The sequence below is a fragment of the Macaca nemestrina genome, chromosome 13, assembly GCF_043159975.1.
Source record: "Macaca nemestrina isolate mMacNem1 chromosome 13, mMacNem.hap1, whole genome shotgun sequence".
Classification (NCBI taxonomy): domain Eukaryota; kingdom Metazoa; phylum Chordata; class Mammalia; order Primates; family Cercopithecidae; genus Macaca; species Macaca nemestrina.
In genome coordinates this window covers 33,456,361-33,484,199 of record NC_092137.1, presented here as the reverse complement: position 1 = coordinate 33,484,199, position 27,839 = coordinate 33,456,361, and the positions used below count along the sequence as shown (strand labels likewise).

General features: G+C 39.8%; 1 protein-coding gene across 7 annotated transcripts in view; it reads right to left on the bottom strand.

The window, feature by feature from the left end:
* Positions 1-22,326, bottom strand: part of LOC105464819 (RAS guanyl releasing protein 3) — a 127,615-nt gene extending 105,289 nt beyond the window's left edge. For 5 of the 7 annotated variants that reach the window (XM_071076494.1, XM_071076491.1, XM_071076490.1 and 2 more), the window contains exons 1-2: positions 22,053-22,325; positions 10,609-10,732 (exon numbers count right to left, since the gene is read on the bottom strand). The gene's annotated coding sequence lies outside the window, so the exon portion shown is untranslated. Of the gene's footprint in view, positions 1-10,608; positions 10,733-22,052 lie in introns of all 7 variants that reach the window. The other 2 variants (XM_071076495.1, XM_071076493.1) reach the window with 2 other exon arrangements.
* Between the last annotated feature and the right edge of the window lie 5,513 nt (positions 22,327-27,839).

The following is a 27,839-nucleotide window of genomic DNA, read 5'->3' as shown; positions in this document are numbered from 1 at the left end:
AATGACATGACATTTGTAATATCAAAAAAAAAAAAAAAAAGGAAGGAAGGAACCTAAAAAAAAGAGGCGATTCATCAAAACAATCTTAATGCATTCATTCAAAGCTCTATACATCATGTAGCCATGAAAAGGATGAAATGGAAAGATGGTCTTGATGCAGTAAGTTTTAAAAATGGGCTGAAAACATCAAAAAGGATGAGTTTGTGTCCTTTGTAGGGACATGGATGCAGCTGGAAACCATCATTCTTAGCAAACTATCACAAGAACAGAAAACCAAACACCGCATGTTCTCACTCATAGGTGGGAACTGAACAATGAGATCACTCGGACTCAGGAAGGGGAACATCACACACCGGGGCCTATCATGGGGAGGGGGGAGGGGGGAGGGGGGAGGGGGGAGGGATTGCATTGGGAGTTATACCTGATGTAAATGACGAGTTGATGGGTGCAGCACACCAACAAGGCACAAGTATACATATGTAACAAACCTGCACGTTATGCACATGTACCCTACAACTTAAAGTATAATAATAATAAATAAATTAAAAAATAAATAAATAAATAAATAAAAATAAATAAATAAAATAAATTAAATCTCAAACAACCATATGGGGACATAAAAAAAAAAAAAAAATTGGGCTGAAAAAAAAAAACACTACGCATTTAGCCTCATTTTTAGTACAATAAAGCGTGTTTTCAAATGCACATAAAATATCTGCGTGACAACAAACCATAAACATATATCCACTCTGAAGAAAAAATGAGGGTTCCAGGTCTTTTTCAAAAAATATGACTAATTTTAGTTGAGTATATTCATTTATAACAAACTTGGATTGCTTCTATAATTAAAAATTAAAAACAATAAAGAAAACAATGGAAATTAGTGTGAAGAAAGCACTTAGCGGTCGGGCATGGCGGCTCACACCTGTAATCCCAGTACTTTGGGAGGCTGAGGCAGGTGGAACACTTGAGGTCAGGAGTTTGAGACCAGCCTGGCCAACATAGGGAAACCCCATCTCTATCCACACCTGTAATCTCAGCTACTCGGGAGGCTGAGGCACAAGAATCGCTTGAACCCGGGAGGCAGAGGCTGCAGTGAGCCAAGATAGGGCACTGCACTTCAGCCTGGGCGACAAAGCCAGACTCAATCTCAAAAAAGAAAGAAAGCACTTTGCACAATGCCTAGTACACTTTGATGAATGGTGATTATCATAGTTACTTTTGTGCGGAAGCTACAGAACTCTTTAAGTAAAACAAGCTTACATAAAACTAGCAGACCTTGGTAACATGCAACCAGTTATGCCTGTGTGTGAACTGGATAAATTATTTTTAGAAAAATAAGTTTTTAAAAAATTGTGGTGATTATCTCATGGATATATAAATATGTCAAGACCTCAAACTGTATACTTTAAATATGTGTGGATTATCATGTATCAATTATACCTTAATAAACCTGTTTAAAACAAACAGAGTGCAACTAAAATTTTCAACAGGAGTAAGATGGAAGACTGAGATCTGAATTTAAAGTTCCTAAGGTCTTTATGTTATTCAGAAGACTGAAGACTGAAAAAGATATAGATTATGTAACTTTCAAACCAATCGAGGGGAAAATTGGAATAAAGAAAATTTGAAATATCCAAAAGAAGTCAGGAGAGAGAGAATTATTAATTGAAAATAAAAAATAACATTAATATCTCAATCATCACAGTGTCGATGGTCTAAACTCGCCATTAAAATGTAAAGACTATCATTACATAACAAACAAAAAGATAGATCCATTTTTACTCAGTTCGATTCCACAGGTGTAGGGCTATATGTGTGTAGTAAGAGGATCAGATACCTCTCCCCAACTCAACTTCTTTTAACTGCTTTTCTGAAGCCTTGAAATTAATTGAAGGAAAGTTCTTTATACCAAAGATAACAAAGGAAAGTAACTTTGGTGGGAAGAGGAGAGGGTGGGAGAAATGGAAAGGAGACAAAAGAGAACTGGCAAAGAAAAATAATGTTTCCATGCCACAATTTCAGCAAAAGGGTAAATTAAATGCATGTGAAATGGTCTAACTGATATCCAACTGGTTTATTGAAAATGATGTACCGCTTGCTACCTAAAATGAGACACTCGGGGCAGGGTGGGGCTAACCTCTGGGACCTCCTAGCTGCTCTTCCCCCCAGGAGGTGTCATGGTGAAGACTGCTTTCCTGAATAGTGGAGCTAGAGCTCCTCTAAGGAATTTGAACAAAACCAGGCCAGATGATACAATTCATTGGTTCTTTCATACAGTCTGCAAAACTTGGTTAGATGGTTTTAATCAATCTTATCAAGGAAAACAGACGGAAAGTCCTTCCCAGAAGTTAATCCTTCAGTCTTATTCCAAAAGTAGGACACATAACTCCTCAGGCGGTCTGCGTTTGGCGGCACTTTCCCAGTCTCTATCGATTTTACATGTGTTGGGACTGATGTTGAGGGAATTGTGGGTGAGATACTAGGAAACTATGGACATTAATGCAGTTCATTGCCTGTAAGCAGCATCTCTCCAGATATCATTCCCAGCCCAATTATCTACGAATTTGGGGTCCCATACTGATCACTGGGATGATAAAATAAAAATTGACAGGACTAAGAATCAAAAGATATAGCTTCTTATCCAGCCCTGACTTAATCCACTCAAGGGACAGTGATTGAGTCCAGAACATTACCATTACGAGTTCACCTCAATGATCAAGCAACAAGATGAGAATGGCAATGTTTGTTTCATGAATTTCTTAAGAAGAATTGAAATAATATAGAAAAATCTTCTTTGAAAAACCATAATGTATGGTAAAGTGGACTTTTTTCTTACATTCATAAGACTGTTTTAAGCTTTCACGGACCTTTGCCTACATGACATCATCTCCTATAGAAGAGGGTGAGAAGCTATAGTTGACATCTATGCCATTGTCTTCCTCACATTCCCACTCTCCTCCATCACCACCTTCAACTACCCCATCTGCCCCACATACCTTGGCCCAGATGAGCATGTGACTCAAACTGAGCCAATCATAGTCCCTCTCTTTTTTTGACCACATTTGAGTATTCCAGGAGTAAGCATGTGATTGAGGTGGATGATTCCCTAACCAAATGACTCCCTTCCCCAAATTTTTAGGACACAGAACCAGAAAATCCTTTTTCTGTGGCCAAGATACAAGGTATAAAACTTACAACCTATCAGCAGTTATATTTTCTGCCTTCTCTATAGCTGAGAGGGAGAACTTTTCAGTTAATATTCCAGTTCAAGTGTAATATGCCTTTAGGTGGGCATGGTCCACAGACCAGGGGCCCCCAGCCTAAAAACCCTATATTTTACCCTGTTGAGAGAATAAACTTCCAGCCTTCTGCTATGATGAGAGATGGGTGATCTCCCACTTGTGCAAAAACCCTTTGATCTCATCTTAATGGGGTTTCAAAGGGAAACAAAGGTAGATAATGTGTGTGTTAAGCCCGTCTTCAGCTGGAAGCTCAGAATCTTTATAACACACTCATTGCTTTTTATAATATTCTTAATCCATTTTGATGTCTCTGGCTCTTGGGGCCCAAATACTGCCATGTCTACCCGAGACTCTACCTTGGCCACATCTTTCAAGTCTTATGCTCTGTATTTAAAACCATCCCTCCTCCCATACAAATTCTCCTTTCCTTAGTTACAGGGTTACATCAAACAGAGAAAAGCATAGATGCATCGATGTCATATCAAAGTAACAGGAATTCACTCACTCCTCTCAGGACTATGTATGGCTTTTTAAAAAATAACTTTACTTAAAAAGTAGAAGAAGACAGTGAAAAACACAGCCATCTTAATCCACAGAGACAACTTCAAGAGAAACCAAACCTGCTGACACCTTGATCTTGAACTTGACATCAGTGTTATATCAAAGTAACAAGAATTGACTCACTCATCTCTGGACTATGTATGGCTTTTAAAATAATAACTTTTACTTAAAAGAAGAAGAAGACAGTTAAAAACATAGCCATCTCAATCCACAGAGACAACTTTAAGAGAAACCAAACTGGCTGACACCTTGATCTTGAACTTCAGCCTCCAGGATAGTGAAACATAAGTAAATTTATCTTGTTTAAGCCAAAAAAACCCCCACCTTATTGATTTGTATGTGTGTAATTTCAAAAATCATATATGTTTATCATAAAAAAACTTATAAGTATAGAAAAGTACAAAGAAGAAAAATAAGATCAATTTTAATTACATCTTCTATAAAATTATTTTGGCATATACGTGTGGTAATCTGCAGATGGCCTCCCAAGATCCTTACATATCCTCATGTAGTCCTTGCTCATGATGAATCAGGACTGACCCTGTGTGACCAATAGGATACATGAAAAGTGACGATGTATGACTTCCAAGGCAAGGTCATAAAAAGCCTTGCATCTTTCATCTTGGTTTCTTGAATCTCTCACTCTGAAAGAAGCCAGTCAGATGCCACCTTATGAGAGCATTCAGTAAGCCCCATGGAGAAGTCCACAAAGAAAGGAACCGAAGTCCTTAGCTAACAACCAGCACCAACCTGCCAGCCATGTAAGTAAGCCACCTCAAAAGCAGACCTCAGCAAGATGGTGGAATAGTATTTTCCAGCACCTATCCCCTTGCAGACACACCAATTTGAACAACTATCCATGCATGAATGTACCCTCTCAAGAACTAAAGAATCCCAGTGAGAGATTACATAGTTAGGGTGTAGTACAGAAATAAGAAAAAGCACATTGAAGAGGATGAGAAAGAGTTTCATATTACTCATATCACCCCTCCCCCAAGGGGTGCACAGCACAGAGAAAGATACTCCCCCTGTGGGGGAAGGAGAGTGAACTGAACACCTTACTTTGCTGTGGACCCCAGCATCGGGCCCAGTTTAGTAAAATCCAGTGCCAGAGCAGCCCTCATGATCCCAGGGTCTGGGCTAGCACCTGTGGATAAGAGCATCCAGGGCTACCCTAATGCTGGGCCAGCCCCTATGACCCCAAGCTGCAAGCAGGCCTCTACAGCATCAGGTTTCAACTCCATTCAAGCACCACACCAATTCAACAGCCCTAGGCTCTACACCCACTCCAGAGTCATGTCTGCCACAGCAGCTCAACCACTAGGCCAACCCCTGTGGACACAGGCTTCAGGCAAGTCCCAGTAACCACGCTAGCCCTTGTGTGGACTCAGGCTCCAGACCCATCCTAGCACAAAGTGGGCCTCTGTGATCAGGCTCAAGGCCCATCTTAGGGACAGGTTGGCCCCCATGAACCCAGACTTCAGGCCAGCCCCTGCAAACACAGGATCCAGATTCATTCCCATGAACCCAGAATCCAGGCCCACCCCAGGAAATCCAAGCTCCAGGCCTTCCTGCCTGCTGACTCAGGCACCAAGGCAACTTGCCTGAGAATACAGGAGCAAGCCTGCCCTCAGATTCCACCTAACAACCCACCCAGAATCTCTGGGTACTGACTGGTGAGGGCTTTCCAAAGCCAATATGTAAAAAGTAGAACAGGTGCTTACTTCTTCATATGCATAGACATCAACATATAGCCACAAAGATAGTGAATAATAGGGGAAACAATACCACCAAACAACAAAATTAAGTAACTGACCCTAAAGAAATGGAGGTCTATGAAATGCCTGTCAAAGAATTCAAAATAATCATCTTAGAGCTCAGTGAGCTCTAACTAAATCAAATCATGAAAACAATATGAAAGCAAAATAGGGGATTCAATGAGGGTATAGAAACCATAAAAAAGAACAAGGCAGAAATTCTGGATCTAAGCAACATAGTAATGGAACTGAAAATTCCATAGAGAGCTTCAACAGTAGCCTCAATCAAACAGAAAAAAGAATCAGTGAGCTCAAAGACAGATCATTTGTAATATTCAGCCAGAGAAACAACAACAACAACAACAAAGAATAAGTAAGAATGAAAAAAGCCAATACGATATATGAGACAACATCAAGCAATCCAATACATACATTAGGGGATTCACAAAAGTAGCAAAGAAAGAAAAACAGAAGAATGCTTATGTAAAGAAATAATGATAAGAAACTTCCCAAATCTGGAGAGGCAAATGAGCATCCAGATCCATGAAGCCCAAATAGCCCCAAGCAGATTAAATATAGAGAGATCTTCACCAAGACACATTACAATCAAATTCTCAAAAGACAAAGAAAAAACTTTGAAAGCAGCAGTAAATGAAATTGAACCCTTATGTCACATACAAAAAGGAACTCAAAATAGATTAAAATGTAAACTCAAAATAGATTAAAAACTTAAACTTAATACCTGAAACTATAATAAACTACTACAAGAAAACATAGGGAAAAATCTTGACATTGGTCTGGGCGATGACTTCTTGGATATGACTCCAAGATTGCATCAAACAAAAATGCTTCTGCACAGCAACGTAAATAATCAACGGAATGTAGAGCCAGCCTATGGAATGGGAGAAAATATTTGCAAACTATATATTATATCTGATAAGGGACCAATATCCAAAATATGTAAGAAACTCAAAGCAATTCAATAGCAATAAAACAAATAATTCAAGTTTTTAAAATGGGTAAAGGACTTGAATCAATATTTCTCAAAAGAAGAAATACAAATGGCCAATAGGTATATGAAAAAATGCTCAGCCGGGCGCAGTGGCTCACACTTGTAATCCCAGACCTTTGGGAGGCTGATCATGGGCAGATCACGACGTCAGGAGATCGAGACCTTCTGACTAACACGGTGAAACCCCATCTCTACTAAAATTACAAAAACAAAATTAGCCAGGCACGGTGGCGAGCACCTGTAGTCCCAGTTACTTGGGAGGCTGAGGTGAGAGAATGGTGTGAACCTGGGAGGCGGAGCTTGCAATGAGCTGAGATGGCACCACTGCACTCCAGCCTGGGTGACACAGTGAGACTCCGTCAAAAAAAAAAAAAAAAAAAATGCTCAACAGCACTAATCACCAGGGAAACGCAAACTCAAACTACAAGGAAGTATCAGCTCACACCTGTTAGAATGGGTATTATCAAAAAAGACAAAAGAGAACAAGTGTTGGTGAAGATGCAGCAAAAAAGAAATCAGCTATTTAACATACTTATCACCTCACATACCAATCAAAAAGGAAATCCTTACACACTGTTGGTGGGAATCTAATTAGTACCGTCATTAAGGAAAACAATATGGAGGTTCCTCAAAAAGTTAAAAATAGGGCAGGCGAGGTGGTTCACACCTTTAATCCCAGCACTTTGGGAGGCCAAGGTGGGTGGACTACCTGAGGTCAGAAGTTGGAGACCAGCTGGCCAACATGGCAAAACGCCATCTCTACTAAAAATACAAAAATTAGCTGGGAGTGGGGGTGGTTTGCACCTATAATCCCAGCTACTCAGGAGGCTGAGACAGGAGAATTGCTTGAACCCAGGAGGCGGAGGTTGCAGTGAGCTGAGATTGTACCACTACACTCCAGCCTGGGCGACAGAGCAAGACTCCGTCTTACAAAGAAAAAAAAATTTAAATAGAACTATCATATACTTCAGCAATCCCACTTCTGAGTATTTATCCAAAGAAAATGAAATCAGCATGTCAAAGAGATACCTACACCCCATGTTCACTGTGGCATTATTTACAATAGCCAAGATGTGGAATCAACCTAAGCATCCATTGACAGATGAATGGATAAAGAAAATGTGGTATATACAATGGAATGCTATTTAGTCTTAAAGAATAAGAAAATTCTGTAATTTGCAACAACATGGATAAACTTGGAGAATATTACGCTAAGTGAAATAAGCCAGACACAGAAAGACAAGTTCTGCAGGATCTCATTTTTATGTGGAATCTTAAAAAGTTGAACTCAGAGACAGCGAGTAGAATGAGGGTTGCAAGGGACTGGGAAGGGCTAAGAATGAGGAGATTTTGATCAAAGGGTACAAAATTTCAGTTTGACAAGATGTATGAGTTCTGTTGTACAGCATGGTGACTATAGTTAATAATATTGTATTGTATACTTGAAAATTGCTAACAGGATATATCTTAAATGTTCTCACCACAAAAATAATAATTGGTATATGAGGTGGTAAGTATGTTAAATAGCTGATTTGATCCTTTTGAAATGTGTACATATATTAAAACATCATGTTTTACATCATAAATATATACAATTTTAGTATGTCAATATCTTAATAAAGTTTGGGGGCTGGAAATAAAGAATGAAAAGAAAAGTAAATCTCTAGTCCTGATTGAGTCTTCCGAAGACTCTAGTCCCAAGTGACATCTGACTGCAACTTCACAAATGACACTCCTTAATCTGACCTTCTCCTGAATTCCTGGTCCATAGAAATCATGCAAGGTAATAAATGATTACGGTTGTTTAAAGGCACTTAGTTTTGGAATGATTTGTTACACAGAAATAAGTAATAAAATATCTTTCTTATCTTTACTAAAATGCATAATGGGCAAATATACAAAAGTTTGAATTTTCTATTTACTATATATCATACCAGGCTGGAGTGCAGTGGTGTAATCTCGGCTCACTGCTACATTTGCCTCCTGGGTGCAAGCCATTCTCCTACCCAGCCTCCCCAGCAGCTGGGACTACAGGCATGCACTACTATACCCGGCTAATTTTTGTGTTTTTAATAGAGATGGGATTTCACCATGTTGGCCAGAATGGTCTCAATCTCCTGATCCCGTGATCCGACCCCTTGGCCTCCCAAAGTGCTGGGATTACAGGCATGAGCTACCGTGCCTGGCCTAAATATTCTTAAATATTCCAATGTCATCAAATATTCTGTCATATATCATCAAACATGTTTTTTTCTAGATGTCTGCACAATACCCTATACTCTTTACATAGTATAATGTATTATGTCTTAAAAGTAGATGTCTGAAAAAATAATGTCTCAGTTGTAATGATGAAAGGTTGGTTGAGAAAAAACATGTATGCATATGTATGCAAAGTAACTCTGTATGCTTTGTTAATACTTTCATTCATTCATTCACCAAATTTAAGATTAGGAAATTGGTATGTGTCATGCACCTGATCTTATGTCTGGTAATCTAGGAGAGGTAGAAATGATTAAGACATGGTTTAAGGTCTCAATTCACACTCGCACAGCACTTGGCTTTTGTCTAAACCTACCTAAAGCCCTAAACAGAGAGTAATCACATATCTGGTATGTATAATTTGAAAAACATGTCTAATCTCTACCACATATAAATTTGTGTCCTAATGAATCTCATTACAACAAACGATACAAAATATTACTTAAACATTTATTATATGTAAGATTATATCTGGTTCCCGGAGGGATTTCTTTAAAATAGGTTTATGGAAACATAATTCACATACCATACAATTCACTGGGTTTTGTTATATTATATAGTTAATTTTAAAATTGTAATAAAATATATATAGCATAAATTTGCTATTTTGACCATTTTTATGTGTACTATTCAGTAGTATTAATTACATTCACAGTGTTGTGCAATCATCACCACTATTTGCAAAACTTTTATCACACCAAACAGAAACTTTACAACTGTTAACAAATAACGCTTGGCTGGGCGCGGTGGCTCACGCCTGTAATCCCAGCACTTTGGGAGGTTGAGGCGGGTGGATCACGAGGTCAGGAGATTGAGACCATCCTGGCTAACAAGGTGAAATCCTGTCTCTACCGAAAACACAAAAATTAGCTGGGCATGGTGGCGGGTGCCTATAGTCACAACTATTCAGGAGGCTGAGGCAGAATGGCGTGAACCCAGGAGGCGAAACTTGCAGTGAGCTGAGATCGTGCCACTGCACTCCAGCCTGGGCGACAGAGTGAGACTTCATCCCAAAAAAAAAGAAAAAAAGAAATAACTCTCTATTCTCCCTTCTCCCCCAGCGCCCAGTCACCTCTAACCTACTTTCTGTTTCTACGAATCTGCATATTGTAAATATTTCGCATAAGTGGCATCATATAATATTTGCTCTTTTGTGTCTGGATTATTTCACTGAGCATGACATTTTCAAGGTACGTTCATATTTTAGCACATATGAGAACTTCATCCCTTTTTGTGGCTGAATAATTTCCCATTGCATGTCTATGCCACATTTTGTTTATCTCTTCATCTGTTGATAGACATGTGGGTTGTGCCTGGTTGTGTCTGCCTTTCAGCTATTATAAATAATGCTGCTATGAACATTAGTATACCACGGAGGGATTTTTTTTAAAGCACAAAATAAGGCCCAGACATGAAGGAATTTATAATTAGGTTGTTGAGAGAAGAAACTCTTGGAAAATTAACCACAGAGGCAAATAGTAGTTGAATATATTAAAGAAACACCACCAGACATGGGATTAAATATATAAGAAAGTATTTATATAGCATTACAGTATATAAATGTTATAGCATTTTTGAAGAGAGCAAATTCACTCAAGACTGGTGACAGCTTCATCATCAAAGGAGGAAGAAGAAAAAGGTTTTTCACTTCACCATTTACAAAGTTTCTGACATCACAGATTCAGTGGGGTTGAAAACAGGCCATCAGATTTTATGTGTTTAAAATCTGAAAGAGAAGTGATAAAATAAAGGTGGTATGTGATAGAATACTCACTGAGAATACTGGCAGTGAAATCAGAGAATCCAAATGGGTCATCAGAGGGGTGCCCCAGGTTCAGGTAGATTGGGTGTAGTTTCCATGCCAAAGAAGAGATATGGATGTTTTAAAAGAAAATATCCTAGAAACAAAAGAAATTGAGAGAAGACATTGAGGAATGATGCATTCATTGACCAGAAGGTGGGGAGACAGTTTCAGATAGAAAACACAGATGTGGGCCGGGTGCGGTGGCTCACACCTATAATCCCAGCACTTTGGGAGGCCAAGGCAGTTGGATCACTTGATACCAGGAGTTCAAGGCCAATATGGTGAAACCTCATCTCTACTAATACAAAAAATTAGCCAGGCATGGTGGCGCATGCCTGTAATCACAGGTGCTCAGGAGGCTGAGGCAGGAGAATGACTTGAGTTCAGGAGGCAGAGGTTGCAGTGAGCCAAGATTGGGCCACTGCACTCCAGCCTGGGTGACTGAACGAAACTCTCTCTCAAAAAAAAAAAATTGTGCACACTCCAAGGCTGGGGCACCTCTTTGAGTAGCATGTGGCACAACCACCCAATGCTTTGTCTTTGTCAGAGGGCCTCCATTACCAGAGAAACAGCCCTAGTTCCCAGCAGAAGAAATAAGATAGTGTTCCAGAACAGTCTGTCGCCCTGGCCCAGCCTCCTGTTCCTTGGGCTACATACATAATCTCAACTCACTTGTAGGTCCCTGATTCTCTTGCTGTTTTGTGAAATCAACCTGTGGGACCACTCAACCCAGATTTCTTGACCTTCCCTGAAGGCCCATTCATGCCTGACTTAGTCACTTCTTCCACCTTTTTTTTTTTTTTTTGAGATGTAGTCTCTCGCTCTGCAGCCCAGGCTGGAGTGCAGGGGCGCCATCTCGGCTCACTGCAAGCTCTGCCTCCCGGGTTCACACCATTCTCCTGCCTCAGCCTCCCGAGTAGCTGGGACTACAGGCACCCGCCACCAACGCCTGGCTAATTTTCTGTATTTTTAGTAAAGACCGGGTTTCACCTTGTTAGCCAGGATGGTCTCCATCTCCTGACCTTGTGATCTGCCCACCTCAGCCTCCCACAGTGCTGGGATTACATGCATGAGCCACCACGCCCCGCCCACGTCTTCCTCATTTTCTCGTGATATTTTTTTTAAATGGTAGTCTCTGCAGGATCCAACCGTTAATGGCACTCACCAAGAGATTTTTCTTTAACTGACTTGGAAATTTGTATGTGAAGGCTAGTTGCATACATTCCCTCCCTTCCTCTTCCCCATCCTAGAGGCTGTTGAGGATCATTTCTTGAGGCTCAGTCCTCTAGTCTTCCCCACCCTTTCTCCCAGGAGAATGGGACAATCATGCACAATTCTCATGTGTCTGAATATTTAATTCTAACCATTCTCTTCACCTTTCTCTCTTCTACTTCTCAGCCAAGTATTACTTCAGAAAAATCTCACCCTATTTGGGAACCAAAAAATTTCCACAAAAAATTACCCTACTTGGGCCCGGCATGGTGGCTCGCGCCTGTAATCCCAGCACTTTAGGAGGCCGAGGCTGGCGGATCACAAGGTCAGGAGATCGAGACCATCCTGGATAACACGGTGAAACCCCGTCTCTACTAAAAATACAAAAAATTAGCTAGGCGTGGTGGCAGGCGCCTGTAGTCCCAGCTACTCGGGAGGCTGAGGCAGGAAAAACGTGAACCCAGGAGGTGGAGCTTGCAGTGAGCCGAGATCACACCACTGCACTCCAGCCCGGGTGACAGAGTGAGACTCTGTCTCAAAAACAAAATAGGCAAACAAACAAACAAACAAACAAACACCCTATTTGGGAACCAAAAAAAAGTATGGCTACACATTAACAGCAGCGCTAGACATACTTTGTCCTTCAGGAAAAGGCAAGTACAAAGTTTAACTGTAAAATTGGACATAAAAGCCTAAAAAACGTCTCTCTACCTAAGAGTCACTTAGATAAGGCAGTCCCCTTAAAAAAAAGAATTCCATCTATTTCCTCATTTTTCTTTTGTAAATTTGCTTTTCCTCCAATATTAAGAAACAACATAAATATGATTTATCTCTTATGCTTGTCTCTGACTCTAGTACAGCACCTGGCACTTCTTGGATTCTTTACTAGTGTTGGCTGCTTTGAATATAAGGTGGTTTTGTTGATCCAGTATATACTTTTTCTGTTTGGTTAATTAATATATTATTGATATATTAATGTGATATAATTATTAGCATATTAATATATGATATAATGTATTAATGTAGAAATAATACATTAATAGATTTCACTGAATAATTTAAAATGCATACATATTTAGAATAAATAATATAATACATTATAAATACATTGTAATAATTTCATTGTAGATACGTGGCATTTTAGGTGCAGTATGCAGTCACTATTTATAACTTTGTTTCTATGGGGAAAATGTAAAGTGAATTCAGAGGGCCAAGAAAATTATTAAAAACCAACTTTTGGACCATTACCAATTTGTAAATCAGGCAATGAGTGGCCATTATTTATATATGTCTTTAACTTTTATTTTGATTTCAGATTTTTCTGACTGGTTAAACTCTAGTTTCATAACCAAATCCTCATGGAATAAGATATGAACCAAAAATATGATCATTCCAGTTGGCTGCAACTCATTGCCAGGATTTCAGAGAACTGTGTTTCCAGGTCTCTGCCACTGGTGGGGCCATAAGAACCTACAGTGTCTTCTGATTTTATCCACTTCCACCAGTTCTATTTTTGTATCTCCAAACTTAGCACACAGAAGCTATCTTTATCACCCCAGCTGACTGGCATGAGAGTCCCCAAGGCATAGTAGTTATAGAAGATTATTATAGCATACTTCCTATCCTTCAAATAAGACAATGCAAAATGCAGAAAAGACATCAGCCAGTGGTCACAATGTTGGAAGTATGTGCGTGTGTGCATGTGCACTTGCGTGTGTTTTCTTTGCTAAAGATTTATTTCTTTGTACTAAGTTGTAGGCACTATTAGGAGCATAATGTCTATAATGGTTTTTGGAACTCAATTTTAGGCGGTGTAATTGAATCTATTCCTATACCTAAATTCACTTGAAAACATTATGATAAAGTCTTTTACAACCACATCATTCAGATTTCAAATTTGGATAATTTTTTTAAAAACTTCTATCGCCCTATTTCTCAATTGAGGAATCCACAGTTACCCAGCCCAAGCGAAGAGCTGAATCATTCTAATAAGCCAGCTCTCCAAAACTGCCATTCCTTGGCTTGCTATTCAACTATTCAATTTTACTTGATACAGAATGTTCAGCTCAATGTTTCGGAATAGAGATGACTGTGAGTACAGAAAAGGTAGCAACATCTCATAGTCTAAATTTCACATTATTTATGTAGCTGTGGGCGGCACCGTAGCCCTTCTGTTTAGACTTGCACTGTCTTATACAGTAGCCACTAGGCACCTGAAGCTATTGAGCACTTGAAATGAGGCTAGTCTGAGCTGAGACATGCAGTAAGCATAAAGTACACACTGGCTTTCAAAGACTTATTACAAAAAGGGAATAGAAAATGTTTTATTAGTGGTTTTTTATATTGGGTGCACGTTGAAATGTTATCTTGGATATATTTGATTAAATCAACTATATTATTATTATTATTTTAGAAAGAGTCTTGCTCTGTTGCCCATGCTGGAGTGCAATGGTGCAATCATAGTTTACTGCATCCTCGCACTTCTGGGCTCAAGCAATCCTCTCACCTCAGCCCCCTGAGTAACTAGGACTACAGTTACTCTCTGGACTGGTAGACCATGGGACTACCACCATTTCCAGCTAATGTTTACTTTTTTTTTTTGTGGAGACAGGGTCTTGCCATGCTGCCTAGGCTGTTCTTGAAATCCTGACCTCAAGCAATCCTCCCACCTTTGCCTCCCAAAGCACTGGGATTACAGGTGTGAGGCACTATGCCCCACTCCTTAAACTATGATATTAAAATTCATTTTATCTGTTTCTTTTTATTTTTTTAAATGCGGTCACTAGAAAATGTAAAATGAACTATGTAGGTCACATTAGTGGCTCACATTCTATTTCTATTTTATTTTTTATTTTACTTTATTTTTAAAATTTTTTTTGAGACAGGGTCTCACTTTGTTGCCCTGGCTGGAGTGCAGTGGCGTGATCATAGCTCACTGTGGACTTGAACAACTGTGCTCAAACAATCTTGTCAACTCAGCCTCCTGAATATCTAGGACTAGCAGCATGTACCACCATGCCCAGCTATTTTTTATTTTTATTTTTTAGAGACAGGATCTCACTGTGTTGCCCAGGCTGGTTACCTGGGTCCAAGTGATCTTCCAGCCTCTGCCACCCAAATTGTTGGGATTACAGGTGTGTATTTCTACCGGACAGTGCTGTAGGGTGTTCCATAATCAATAGTAATACCAGTAAGTAGTCTTTAAAACTGGAAGTCAGAGCTGCTGCTTCTCCACATCGAGCTCACCAGAGGAGAGTATGACTTGGAGTGATGTAACAGCCCAGGCACGTTTAGTTTCCCCATCCAAAGAATTTCAGTAATACCCAACAAGACAGCTATGAACACAGGCCACTAAGAGAAAGAAATAAATGTTACCACCTTACTTAACTGTTTCCTAAGTGATAACACATCCCTTATTATCATCGAAGGGATTGTTACTTGTGCCCATTTCATGGCATAGAAACTAGATATTGAATCATTAATTCACTTGTTTTGAGTTTTTGTTGTTTTATTCTCCCGCCCATTGCTATCAAAATGAAGACCAGGGACAATTCAAAAAATAGAAACATGAATTTTCTATTTATAAATGTAATGGAAAGTAACACTTTTAAGATTCTATGTCTGGGCAACAGGCAGTTATTCAGAGGCAAGAGAAGTCACAGCAATATCGCTGTGCATTTCACTGGCTATGCGCACAGGGAGGCGTTCACACTGACCCTGAATATTAATAAACATGAAAAGTTCAGCACCAAATCCCTGTTGTGGGATTACCGGATTACTGAATTAAAAACACATTGGAAGTCATTGCTGCCAGCAAAGAATTGTGTAACTGCTGATAAAAAATATAAAAAAAATAGTGATTTCAGGAGTAGACTGAGAACAAAACAATAGTATCTTTGTAATGTTCTGAAATTGCTGCATGAATAAAGCTGAGACGGGCTCCCCTGCATTTCCCAGTTTGATTTGCTGACCATCTTGTCTGCTCGTAATTGTTTTCTGCCATTCATTTCCTCCAATTGTCAATTATTACTAAAACAATTATGAAAAAAGTGCATGTCTTTGTTTCCTGTTGCTGATGAATGCAGTGAAGTCATAGAACAGGCCAGTGCATCATAATCTTTTCCAATACAATGGATTACGCTGTCACAAACAGGATATAGCCCTTTAGTTGGAGGAGAGGCCATCAATGGCACTGCATTAGTGCAGACATATTGTCAGCCATGACAGCAAGAAATCAGAACAGACTTAGCTCTGTACATTTGGAAAACATACTGGGTTTTGTTCCTGATTATAAAAGTAGTACATGCTTATTTATCCTGGAGACAAAGTAGAAAATCAAAAATCACCATTACCCCACCAACCAGAAATTTCTTTTTTTTTTTTTCTGAGACATAGTCTCGCTCTGTCACCCAGGCTGGAGTGCAGTGGCGCGATCTTGGCTCACTGTAACCTCCGCCTCCTGGGTTCAAGTGATTCTCCTACCTCAGCCTCCTGAGTAGCTGGGACTACAGGCATACGCCACCACGCCCGGCTAATTTTTGTAGTTTTAGTAGAGATGGGGTTTCACCATATTGGCCAGGCTAAGAAATTTCTATTGTTAACAGTTGATGTATGACTTTTTAGCTCTTACTTCTTTTTCTATATGTACATATATATATTTTTAAGCAAATGGGATCACACTATATAAATAATTTTGTAGACTTCTTATATGCACTGAATGTAAGTATAAATGTTCACTTAACATTTACTATGAACAGTTTCCAATGTCATTAAATATTATAATGTAATTTAATGGCTGTATAAAATTTCATATTGTGGAATGTCATTTAATAATTCCCTTTATATTTAGGTTAGTTACAAAATGTATCTGTTATGAATAGATAGAGTCTTTTACATTCATTATTGTCTGAACTTATGATGTCTTTAAGAATAGATCCCTAAAAGATAGACTTTTTGCTTTTTACTAACATATTATATATTTTAAAGTAAATATTTAGAATCAAAAGTCTAGGAAATCTCAATAAAAAGGCACGTATGTGCATTGAAAGTTTAGTAGCCAAACATAATATATGTGCCTGCCTAAAATGGTAAACAGGTGAAATACTTTTAATGATTAGAAAGTTTAAGATAAATCTAAAACTGGTCTATTCAAAATGCCTTTCAGGCCAACAAGCTGTAAGGGTGTATGTAATTCCACGAAGTCTTCTTCCAGAATTTCTAGCACGACTAGCCTCCAGCCCATGTAAGAGCCCAAAGATGATTCTGCAAACTCTTGATTATGCTATTTAGGGATTCCTGAGGAACTTGCTTCTAGTGCCTGGCTCTGCGGTCTCTGGGCTGAACGTTGTTATCTGGTATTGCCACTAGAGGGCAGCCAGGGACAAGGAGAGGAGGTTGACACCCTTGGTCTTGTTTTCTCTTCAGCCTAACCTTTTTCTAAAAATTGCACGATCTCATTTATACGTGGAATATTTTTTAAACCCTAAAACACAGAGATACATAATGAAACAGTGGTCACTAAGGGTGGGAGGAGGGGGGAAAGGGAAATAGGGACACATAGGTCAAAGGATACAAAATAGCAGACATTAAAGAACAAGTTTGGAGGTTGGGTGCCGTGGCTCACGCCTGTAATCTCAGCACTTCGGGAGGCCGAGGCAGGCGAATCACTTGAGGTCAGGAGTTCAAGACCAACTTGGCAACATGGTGAAACCTTGTTTCTACTAAAAAATACAAAAATTAGTGGGTGCAATGGCGTGTTCCTGCAGTCCCAGCTATTTGGGAGGCTGAGGCACAAGGATCACTCAAGCCCTGGAGGTGGAGGCTGCAGCAAGCTGAGGTTGTGCCACTGCACTCCAGCCTGGGTGACAGAGGGGGACCCTGTCTTGAAGGAAAGAAGAAAATAATTTTAAAAACCCCACAGGTTTGGAGGGTTTGGAGATCTGTTGTCCAACCTCAAGATGAAATTTAATAAAATTGTATTAGGGATTTTTGTAAAATAAGTATGTTTTAGCCACCCATGTCACACAAAGAGGTAACTATATGAGATTATAGATACTTCATCATAATCTTTATTTCACCAGATAACCAAGGGAAAATTTAAAATGAGCCACTAAGGGGAAAAACAATTCAGGAGATTAATAAATAAGGAGAACCTCTGGGTATAAATGATTTCCATTTTCTCAGAGAGAGTAACCAAAAGATGGAGAATTCTATGAGGGCCACCAAAGTTCGGAACAATAGAAGACCTGGAATCTGGCTAAAAACTGGGTTCTAGCGTGAGCAATTGGCACCCTTAGCTCTTTGCAGACGGAGAACGTGAATCTAGAGCCAGAGGCTCAACATTCTGTATATGAGTCCCAGTTGTGAGGGCTTTGGCTCCTACACACGGTGTTTCCATTTTCCATCTGCCTCTCATTAATGATGTGATCATGGACACGTTACTTAATCTCTCTGACTTCACTTTTCTCAACTACAAAATGTGGCTGGCAATGGAACCTGCCGATAGATGACTGCAGAGGCAAAAGGAGATAATGGAGATAAAAGGCTTGACATAGAGTAAGTGTTCAATAAATGTTGGCCATTTTTATTTCCAGTTCTTACCTCCCTCCTAAGCTGTTTTCCATTCTCAGCTGTTTGCTTACTATTTCTATCTGACTATTCCATCATTCCCTCAAATTTCCTATGTCTGAAACCAAAATCCTCATCCCTCTCACTAACTCCCTGACCTGCTGCTGTCTCTTTGACCATTTCTTTGAATGGAGCCATAAAACATAACATCCTCTTGAACACATTCTCTCCTTCTATAACCATACCCAATTAGTTTACAAAACACATAAATTTGTTCTCAGATTTGTCTCCAGTGGGCTTCTCTCTCTCTGTTTTCATCAGAACCCAGACCTCAGTGCCCCGATCTCTTCCCCAGCAAGTTCTGCCTCCAACCGGCAGATTTTATGCATGCCACTTCCCTTTTCAGAACTTCTCATTGGCCCCAGGTATCTTTAAATTCCTGACTCCTTAGTTCACCATTAAAGTCCCACCACCTTCTGAACCCAGCCTCCTCCAGGCACTTCTTTCCTGCTCCATAGGCTCATTCCCTCTGCTGCTGTCAAGCTGGCTGATTCTCAGTTCCCTTGAAGAGTTGCCAGATTTGGGAAATCAGAATACAGGGCCCCCAGCTAAGTGTGAATTTCCAATAAACAACAAATAATACTTTCATATAAGTAGGTCCAATGCACTAGGTCTCGTACACAGTCATGCAGTAGGGCACACTTAGACTAAAAAAGTGTTTGTTGTTTATCTGAAATTCACATTGAACTGGGCATCCTATATTTCATCTGGCAGCCCTATTCCTTGGGCGCAGGAAGGCCATTCCTGTCTCTGCTCACGCTCACAGCTCCATTCTTATCTTAGATGCCCTCATCTCCCTCTATCCATCAGATCTCCTCCTGCTCACCAAGATCCAGCTCAGCCTCAGGCCTCCATGAAGCCTGTCTGGATCAGGTCTTCCTTAGGTGTCACTCATTATCTACATCATTAATTTGGCTCCACATATAGGATGCCTTGTGTCCTGTATACTTCCCTTTTTCCAACTTAACATTGAGTTTATGAAGGATAGAGATTATAAGTTAGAAAACTTAATAAACAGGTGTGGTGATGCTTGTAGACCTGTAATACAGGATGAGACAGTACAACAAATGTCTCCAAAAGCCAACTGTCTGAATTTAAGGTGCCTGTAAATACACAAGAATCAACATGCAATATCCCTCTACCCCATCCAGCATCAGGCCAGATGGCAGGTGGGTGTAGTTTCCCATCTGAAGGAGAAGGAGACTTTAGCATGCTTCTCCCACATCCCTCTTCAACACATCCCGCAAGTTCCACATTGTATTTGGTGACATCTAAATTTCTTGCTGCTTCACATGGTCTCTTCCTTCGGTAACCCAATTTTACTTGTATTTAAATGTGAAGGCCAGGGTTGGCTCTACTATGTAAACTGTAAACACATAGTGACTGTAGGAGTTTTTCCGGAAATAAGGCAATACATTTCTATGTAATTAATAAAAAAGCTTAAAAAATTGATAATTTTTTTCAAAATTAGCTCACTCTAACTTAAAATGTTCTCAGCAGCTTCTAGATACATCACAACAATCTGTAGAACTATTAAGCAATTTCCAAGAACTATATTTTAAATACCTGGCATTTCATGAATACTTTTTGTTGTTGTTGTTTATTTGGAGATGAGGTCTCACTCCGTTGCCCAGGCTAGAGTGCAGTGGAGCTATCCCGGCTCACTGCAACCTCCACTTCCTGGGTTCAAGTGATTCTTCTGCCTCAGCCTCCCGAGTAGCAGGGATTATAGGCATGTGCCACCACGCCCAGCTAATTTTGTATATTTAGTAGAGACGGGGTTTCACCATGTTAGCCAGGCTGATCTCAAACTCCCGACCTCAGGTGATCCGCCCGCCCTGGTCTCCCAAAGTGCTGGGATTACAGGCATGAGCCACCACGCCCGGCCCATGAATACATTTATAAATCTATGGCCATCTGGAAACCAATGACCAGCAATGAGCCTTTTACAAGTGAAAAATATATTCTTGGAATAATACATCTAACTCATAATTTTATCTTTCTTAAACCTTACATACAGTTAAAACAATTTCATTCTCATAATGTAAACATGTGAAGGTGTCAAATGTGAACATTGTTTTGAAACTCTAAGGGAAGTAAGTTCAACATGATCAGAAATGAGAATTGCTGTAAGCAACATTGCTGTCATGAGAGCCATGTGGAGTGGCAATTAATTAAGTCACCTTAGATTCCGCTCTGTGGAAGAGCTAAAGTGGACTCAGAACTGACTCTGCAGCACTGGAATGTCCTGAAAGTAAATGCTGAGGGTTTATTTGTTTCTTCAGATCTATCACATTTATTCAGATTAATTTCATTTCCCTCTGGTTTTTTTTTTTTTTTTTTACCACTTAAGTTCAACTAAGAAATCATGCTCTTTCTATTCAAACATATTATACTTTCTAACAGTTTCCATGGAATTATAATTTTCTAATCAGTAAAAAATAACCCTTAAATTCTCCCAGGAAAGAAGACGGCCAGTGGGATCCGCACTGAGCCAGAGCCGAGTCCTGGCCTCCTGTGCCGGTTCTGGCTGGCTCTGCTTTTCTGGCTTCCAGCTTTGCTATCTTCTTGGGACAAATTCTAAACATCCCAATCTCAAACAGGGATAGGGCGAAATAACAGCCACACATTTCCTTCTGTTCTTCCTTTTCAATAATCCACCAGAACCGTATTCCTTTGTTAAGTCATTGTGGTAACATTAATCAAGTTACTCCAAGACACAAATGTGGTTATTATCAGCAGCGGATGCAAATATGGTGCATCATTTAAACAAATATGCTTGTTTAATGGCAAAGAATGTTAAAAGAATTTGGAATGTCCCTAGAAGCTTTCCAAGTTTTTGTGGGCAGCATCAACTGTTCCTGGATTTAATCCATTTCCTTTCGACCTTACCATTTCCAAACCCAGTGACATTTTTCAAGGCACTCAAAACAGAATGAACGAATGTTTGGAAATAATAATTTAGATCTACATAACTACTATGAACACTTTCTATCACTGGAAACTATTCAGTGCTGTTTTTTGTGGTTCTAGAAGATTCTCCATTGTCTGAAAAATCAATGTTCAAGAGAAAAAACCTGTATTAAAATTTTTTATCTTTGCTTAATTTTATGCAAAATTTAAATTTTATATGTAACTTTTATACAATTGTCCATTTCTGTTTGAAGGCCTATTTATTAAAGGTATTCTAAACTATTATTGATCAAAGAAATTGTAAGTGGATTATTAATCAGCAATTTGAAAAGGGCAGACAAGCAGACAAATGTCAAAAATATATTTTTAAAGGTGATCATCAATGAAATTATTTATACTATCTAAACCCCTGATAATAATGAAACTGAAGACAGTTCATAGAGACATTGTCAAGAAACAACGTTTTAAAATATTTATTGTAAAAAACTGAAGATGTCATAACTGAGGGTGATTTCTACATTTCTTCAGATATATAAGCAAAGCATATTGAAAAGTTACATGAAGATCGGACCTCAGATCATATCCATTGTCTGTGGCTAATATCCATAGTTCATGAAGTGCATTAAGACGCAACAACAGACAGATTTTTAAATGACACTTACCTTAATTTGCAGAACTGCAATAATGATCATCCCTATAGTGAATCGTCTTTTTCTTTCCGCTTCATCACCTCTAGCAAGTTTCTCTTCAACGTGCCTAAACACCTAGAATTCCTGTTCTTTCTTCTAAAATGCTGTCATCACCTCCATTGCCCAAATCCAGTTCAAAAGTGGGGAGGGAAAAAAAAATTGAAATTTGCAAGCTGTTTACGCCTAACAACAACATTGAAGCTGCTAAGCTTTGAGCTCAATGAATTAAAGGTTGTTTGGCTAAATGGCAGGCAGACTTCCTCCTATTCTTTCCGAACTTAGTTTTCCTGCCTCCAGTGGAGCTTTTTCCTTTCCTGGGCTATAAATAGGCTGGTCGTAAGAGTACTGAGGAAAGAAGAAGGCAGGAAATGTATTGGATTTCAGAAAGCAGCCTTAGGTATATGAGTGCGTGTGTGTTTCTTTCAAATGAGTACCAACAAACAAACTAAAGAAAATTTGGCCTCAAATAATTCAGCTTTGGTCTGTGCACCATACTCAACATTTTCTTTAAGTTCCTATAGTCTCAGTTTTACTATAAGTTGTCATATCCTATAGATACTTAAATATGGTTGATTCTTCAAAGTGGGAGTGTCACTCTGGAATGAAGGGACACTTTAATTTGTGACATACATATTTTTTGCTCTTTCAAATATTGTACTTTGCATGCCATGCTTTAAAAACATTAATTTTAAAGACAATTTTTAAAGCTGTTATTACTTAAGGTCCTTCATATAATTCTATTCGATGTCTATGTATTGATTTGTTATCTAATAGTCATCTATTTATCTGTCACCTCCCTCCCTTACTCTGTCATTCTACACTTACTGTCTGTCAACAGTGTTTGCTTTAGCCACCCAGTGTTTGTTTTAGCTGCTCTTTACGTGGGTAACACTTTGAGAAGAAGCACAAGGAATTTCTCCATAGGAGGGGCTACTTAAAGAGTGGTCCAAGGACCAGCCTGGCGCGGTGGCTCACACCTATAATCCCAGCATTTTGGGAGACTGAGGTGGGCAGATCACGAGGTCAAGAGATCGAGACCATCCTGGCCAACCTGGTGAAACCCCAACTCTACTAAAAATACAAAAAATTAGCTGGGTGTGGTGGCGGGTGCCTGTAGTCCCAGCTACTTGGGAGGCTGAGGCAGGAGAATGGCGTGAACCCAGGAGGCAGAGGTAGCAGTGGTCCGAGATCGTGCCACTGCGCTCTAGTCTGGCAACAGAGCGAGACTCCGTCTCAAAAAAAAGAAAAAAAAAAAAAGACAAAAAAGAGTGGTCCAAGAACCAGTAGCATCAGTAACCCTGGATCAGAATCTCTGGGGCTGGGGTTCAGGTGATTAACTTCAGGTGATTCTGATGCTTACTAAATAGGAGAAACACGGGTCTACCTAATTACTTTGTGTGCATGTTTATTAATATCCCTTCGAAAAGGAATTTAAGACAGTAGATTTTTTTAAATGTAAGAATCAGAAAATAATGTATGTGCTTTTTATGCTGGTGACCTCCATCTAGATGACTAGAAGAGTTTTCAGATCTAATGTTAAGAAGACACACTAATTTCCCAATTACTTAGAGAAGCTACCTAACGTGAGGCAAAAGCAGTGGAAAGAACAAAAGGATGGTATTTAAGAGAGAGACAACAGCACTCACACACCGTGAATAGTCATCACACATATAGATAAATCCAAAGCAAATTTTACCAACACGTGTATCTGAAAATTATAAGTTGTCTGAAATAAGACAAAACCAAAGTAAACAGTGAATAAATGAAGCTTCTAATGGAAATAAAATGTCCCAGCCCACCCCCCCACTTTTTTTTTTGAGACAGAGTCTTACTCTGTTGCCCAGGCTGGAGTGCAGTGGCGTGACATTGGGTCACTGCAACCTCTGCCTCCCAGGTTCAAGCGATTCTCCTGCCTCAGCCTCCCAAGTAGCTGGGATTACAGGCATGTGCCACCACGCCTGGCTAATTTTTGTATTTTTAGTAGATATGGAATTTCACTATGTTGGCCAGGCTGGTCCTGAACTCCTGACCTCAGGTGATCCACTTGCCTCAGCCTCCTCAAGTGCTAGGATTACAGGCGTGAGCCACTGCGCCTGGCCCCCAGCCCCTACTTTTGTTTAGCAATTTGATTATTGTTTTGAAACCCAGTCATTTCTTGTCCATGCTTGGGTTTCATATTAGGCCTCCATATAATAGAAGCAATAGGTTGAACAATGAGCTCAAGCCAGAGCTGATAAGGAAAAAGTAAGGGTGTCCACACCCTAAGTACAGATTGGGAGGAAAAGGTTTCTTCAGAGAGAAAGAGAGAGACAGAACAGCGGGGAGAGAGAAAAAAAAGAGGGAGAGAGAAAAAAAAAGAAAAAGAGAGGTGAATGACTTCCTTGTAATAGCAGAAAGGAAGAAGGAAGTCCATGGTGGTCAGGATATAACAGCTGCAGTGTATTGAAAGAGCTAGAAAGTACATGAGTTGACTTTGGCAAGAAGATGGCTGGCAATGGGGTAATATGTTTTTGGGAGCAAACCATGCTCCCATGTGAGAAGAATGAATGCTTCTAAGAAACTCCAAGTACATTTACCAGGCTTCTTTCATTGTCCTCTGGAAACATTCCTTCTATTTTTTTGTGGGGAAGTATTTTACTTGTCAAAAAGAACAACGTCACAGAAATCCCCGTATTGCCCATCTCTAGAAATGAATCATTCAGATGTCTACGGGAACAACAAGGCTCTGTATTCTTAATCTAAAATTAATGACAGACTCTCCCAAAAGGCATAGGGGAAAAAGTCAAAGGCCTTGTTAGGAAAGATAATGTATGACATTCTTCAATTATTTTGGTTCTGTCAACGGAGGAAAATATGGTTTTTAAAATTGAAGTCACCTAAAAAGTTTTCAATATATACAATATAGAGAAAACCTAAGCAAAAGTCCTCCAAGAAAATGCAAACAAAGAGTCTGCATATTATTGCTTAACTAAGATGAATGTACTTATGCATCTGAGCCTGTATGTCCCATATGTATTTTTAATAGTAGCTTATCTTTGTCCCCAAAGTACAGAAGCTTTAGATAATGACCACATTGTGGGCTATGAACGGTGTTCCTTTGACTTGAATTGTTGCATCATACTAATGAAAATAAGTCAAAACTGCTAGAATTACCACTCAAAAGAACACAGGTTAAGGATGGCTCTCTAAACCATGGCAGGAATACGGAAAAGGTGGTTGAAAGTTAGGAAGGACTTCTACATATTAAAAATACGATATAAGAGTTACCGACTCTTTGAAAGAGCTAGAAGACTTAGTGGGATAGAAACAAAGCTTTTCCATTAATTTAAGTTGATTTGTGTTCATCAGTAGTTTATTTAGACTGATTCTCAGTAAACATAATGTTAAAGTTACCTTGCAAATTACAAAAATCTTGGCACAAATGAAACTGTGCAATATCTCCCAAGAGAACCCCAGCCTTGGTAAAGTTCAGTTGGAAAATCTAAACCAGACTGCCTTCCCTGCACTAGGCTTTGGTTTCTATTGGTATTCTGTCACTGTGCCATGCACCTAAAATAAAACAGCACAAGTTTTTTGTGTAACAATAACAAAAAAGACAACTTGAGACTCCCTGATAATAAAGTCTAGAGCTCGTTCAGTTTTGTTGAAGCTGAAATCTGATGTCATAATAACTAAAGGAAATTCTAATTGGTGTTATGGTAAAAGTTTTCCTACTAATTCTGAAACACGGACTCTCATTTTGCTGTTTCTGCTAGTTGTATGTTCCTTTGGGAAATGCCTTTGGACTCAACTCTAAGGTTGTTTGTGAAGCTTTGGAGGAAAAGAAGAAGCAAAACCATCACTGGGAGTAAAATACACAGGAAACAAAACAGACCATGGTAGAGACAGCTCACGGCACCCATCTGAAGGCAAAAGGGACTGCCATGGGCGCCGAGAGCATGCACACCTAACTATTAGCTGATTGTGTGCAGTATTTGGAAGGAAGGAGGGAAGAAAGGAGGGGAGAGAGCAGGGCAATGGAACTGATTTATCCAACAACAATTAAACTTTATCGTTTTGGCAGTCACTGTAGTTGAGTAAAAAGCCAAGCAGGGCCGGGCGCGGTGGCTCACGCCTGTAATGCCAGCACTTTGGGAGGCCAAGGTGGGTGGATCACAAGGTCAGGAGATCGAGACCATCCTGGTTAACATGGTGAAACCCCATCTCTACTAAAACTACAAAAAAATTAGCCAGGCGTGGTGGCGGGCACCTATAGTCCCAGCTACTCGGCAGGCTGAGGCAGGAGAATGGCATGAAACCGGGAGACAGAGCTTGCAGTGAGCCGTGATAGCACCCCTGCACTCCAGCCTGGGCAACAGAGTGAGGCTCCATCTCAAAAAAAAAAAAAAAAAAAAAAAGCCAAGCAGTAGGTTGGTTACTGAATTAATAGTCTATACAGGTTCCTTGCTTATACAATAGATAAGTTTGAATTCACAATGGGGTCAATATACTCCATACTCCGCCGACACACATAGTTATGCAATTGAGTTTATATTTAAGATCAGCAAGGTGAACACAGCCATCAGCTTTATAATTCTAACAAATTGTAGGGTGCAAATTCACACTGGTTAGATGAAGCAAGTTAAAAATAACTGAGTATTCAGAGTGACTAAGAAAATCTCTCTTCCTTGCTGCCACTGAAGAAGCCAGCTGCCTACGAAGACGACCACATGGTAAGGAACTGAGGGTAGCTTCCCTCCAACAGCCACCAAGAAACTGAAGCCCTTTAGTTTGACAGCCTGCAAGGAACTGAATGTTGCCAATAACCACATGAGCTTGGAAGCAGATCATTCCCCAGCCGAGCCTCAGATGACCAAAGTTCCAGCTAATACCTTCTTGCAGCCTTTTAAGACCATGAGGCAGTGACCCAGCTAATCCATGTCTGGCTAAGCCAGCTATAGGAGAGGAGCTCCTGTCAAGGTGATTTGCAGTCTTATGTAAGGTAATCATGTACATGTGATCCTGGACATGCAAGTCACCTTTACTGCATTCGGTTGTCTAGAAGCAGGTCACAGGTCCTTCCTGTGATTGGGTGAGGGATCAAGGCTGTGACTACCAAGAGTGGGATCATGAGGTCCCCCTGTTGTCTGTCTGACACAATGGATGACTGACCTAGAAAGAAGAAGAAAGTAGACATCATACAGACCATCCTGGCTAACACGGTGAAACCCTGTCTCTACTAAAAATACAAAAATTCGCTGGGCGTGGTGGCGGGCACCAAGTAGTCCCAGCTACTTGGGAGGCTGAGGCAGGAGAATGGTGTGAACCCGAGAGGCAGAGCTTGCAGTGAGCCAAGATCACGCCACTGCACTCCAGCCTGGGCGACAGAATGAGACTCCATCTCAAAACAAACAAACGAAAAAGAAAGTAGACATCGTACACCAGGTGGTTACTAAAGGATAGTTAGGGACAGTGCTACCCAAAGGTAAAATAGACAAAAAAACTTAATTTTTCCTCTTTCAAACCACTGGGAAGTGCACTTCTTGAGAAAGATCAGGACATCTCTCTACCGTTATGCACACTTGAGTAACTCAGGGACCTAAATGCCCTCATGCTGTATCTTTGAGGTCCTTTCAGTGCTAAGCTTCTGTGACTTCAGACCTTCCTTTCTAAGCCTCTCAAGACATTTTGGAATGCCATAAATCCTGGCTGTATTCATACAAAGTGCTTTGATAACCAGTGTGTCACTGTTGACGTCTTTATAGAACAATACTGGGGAGA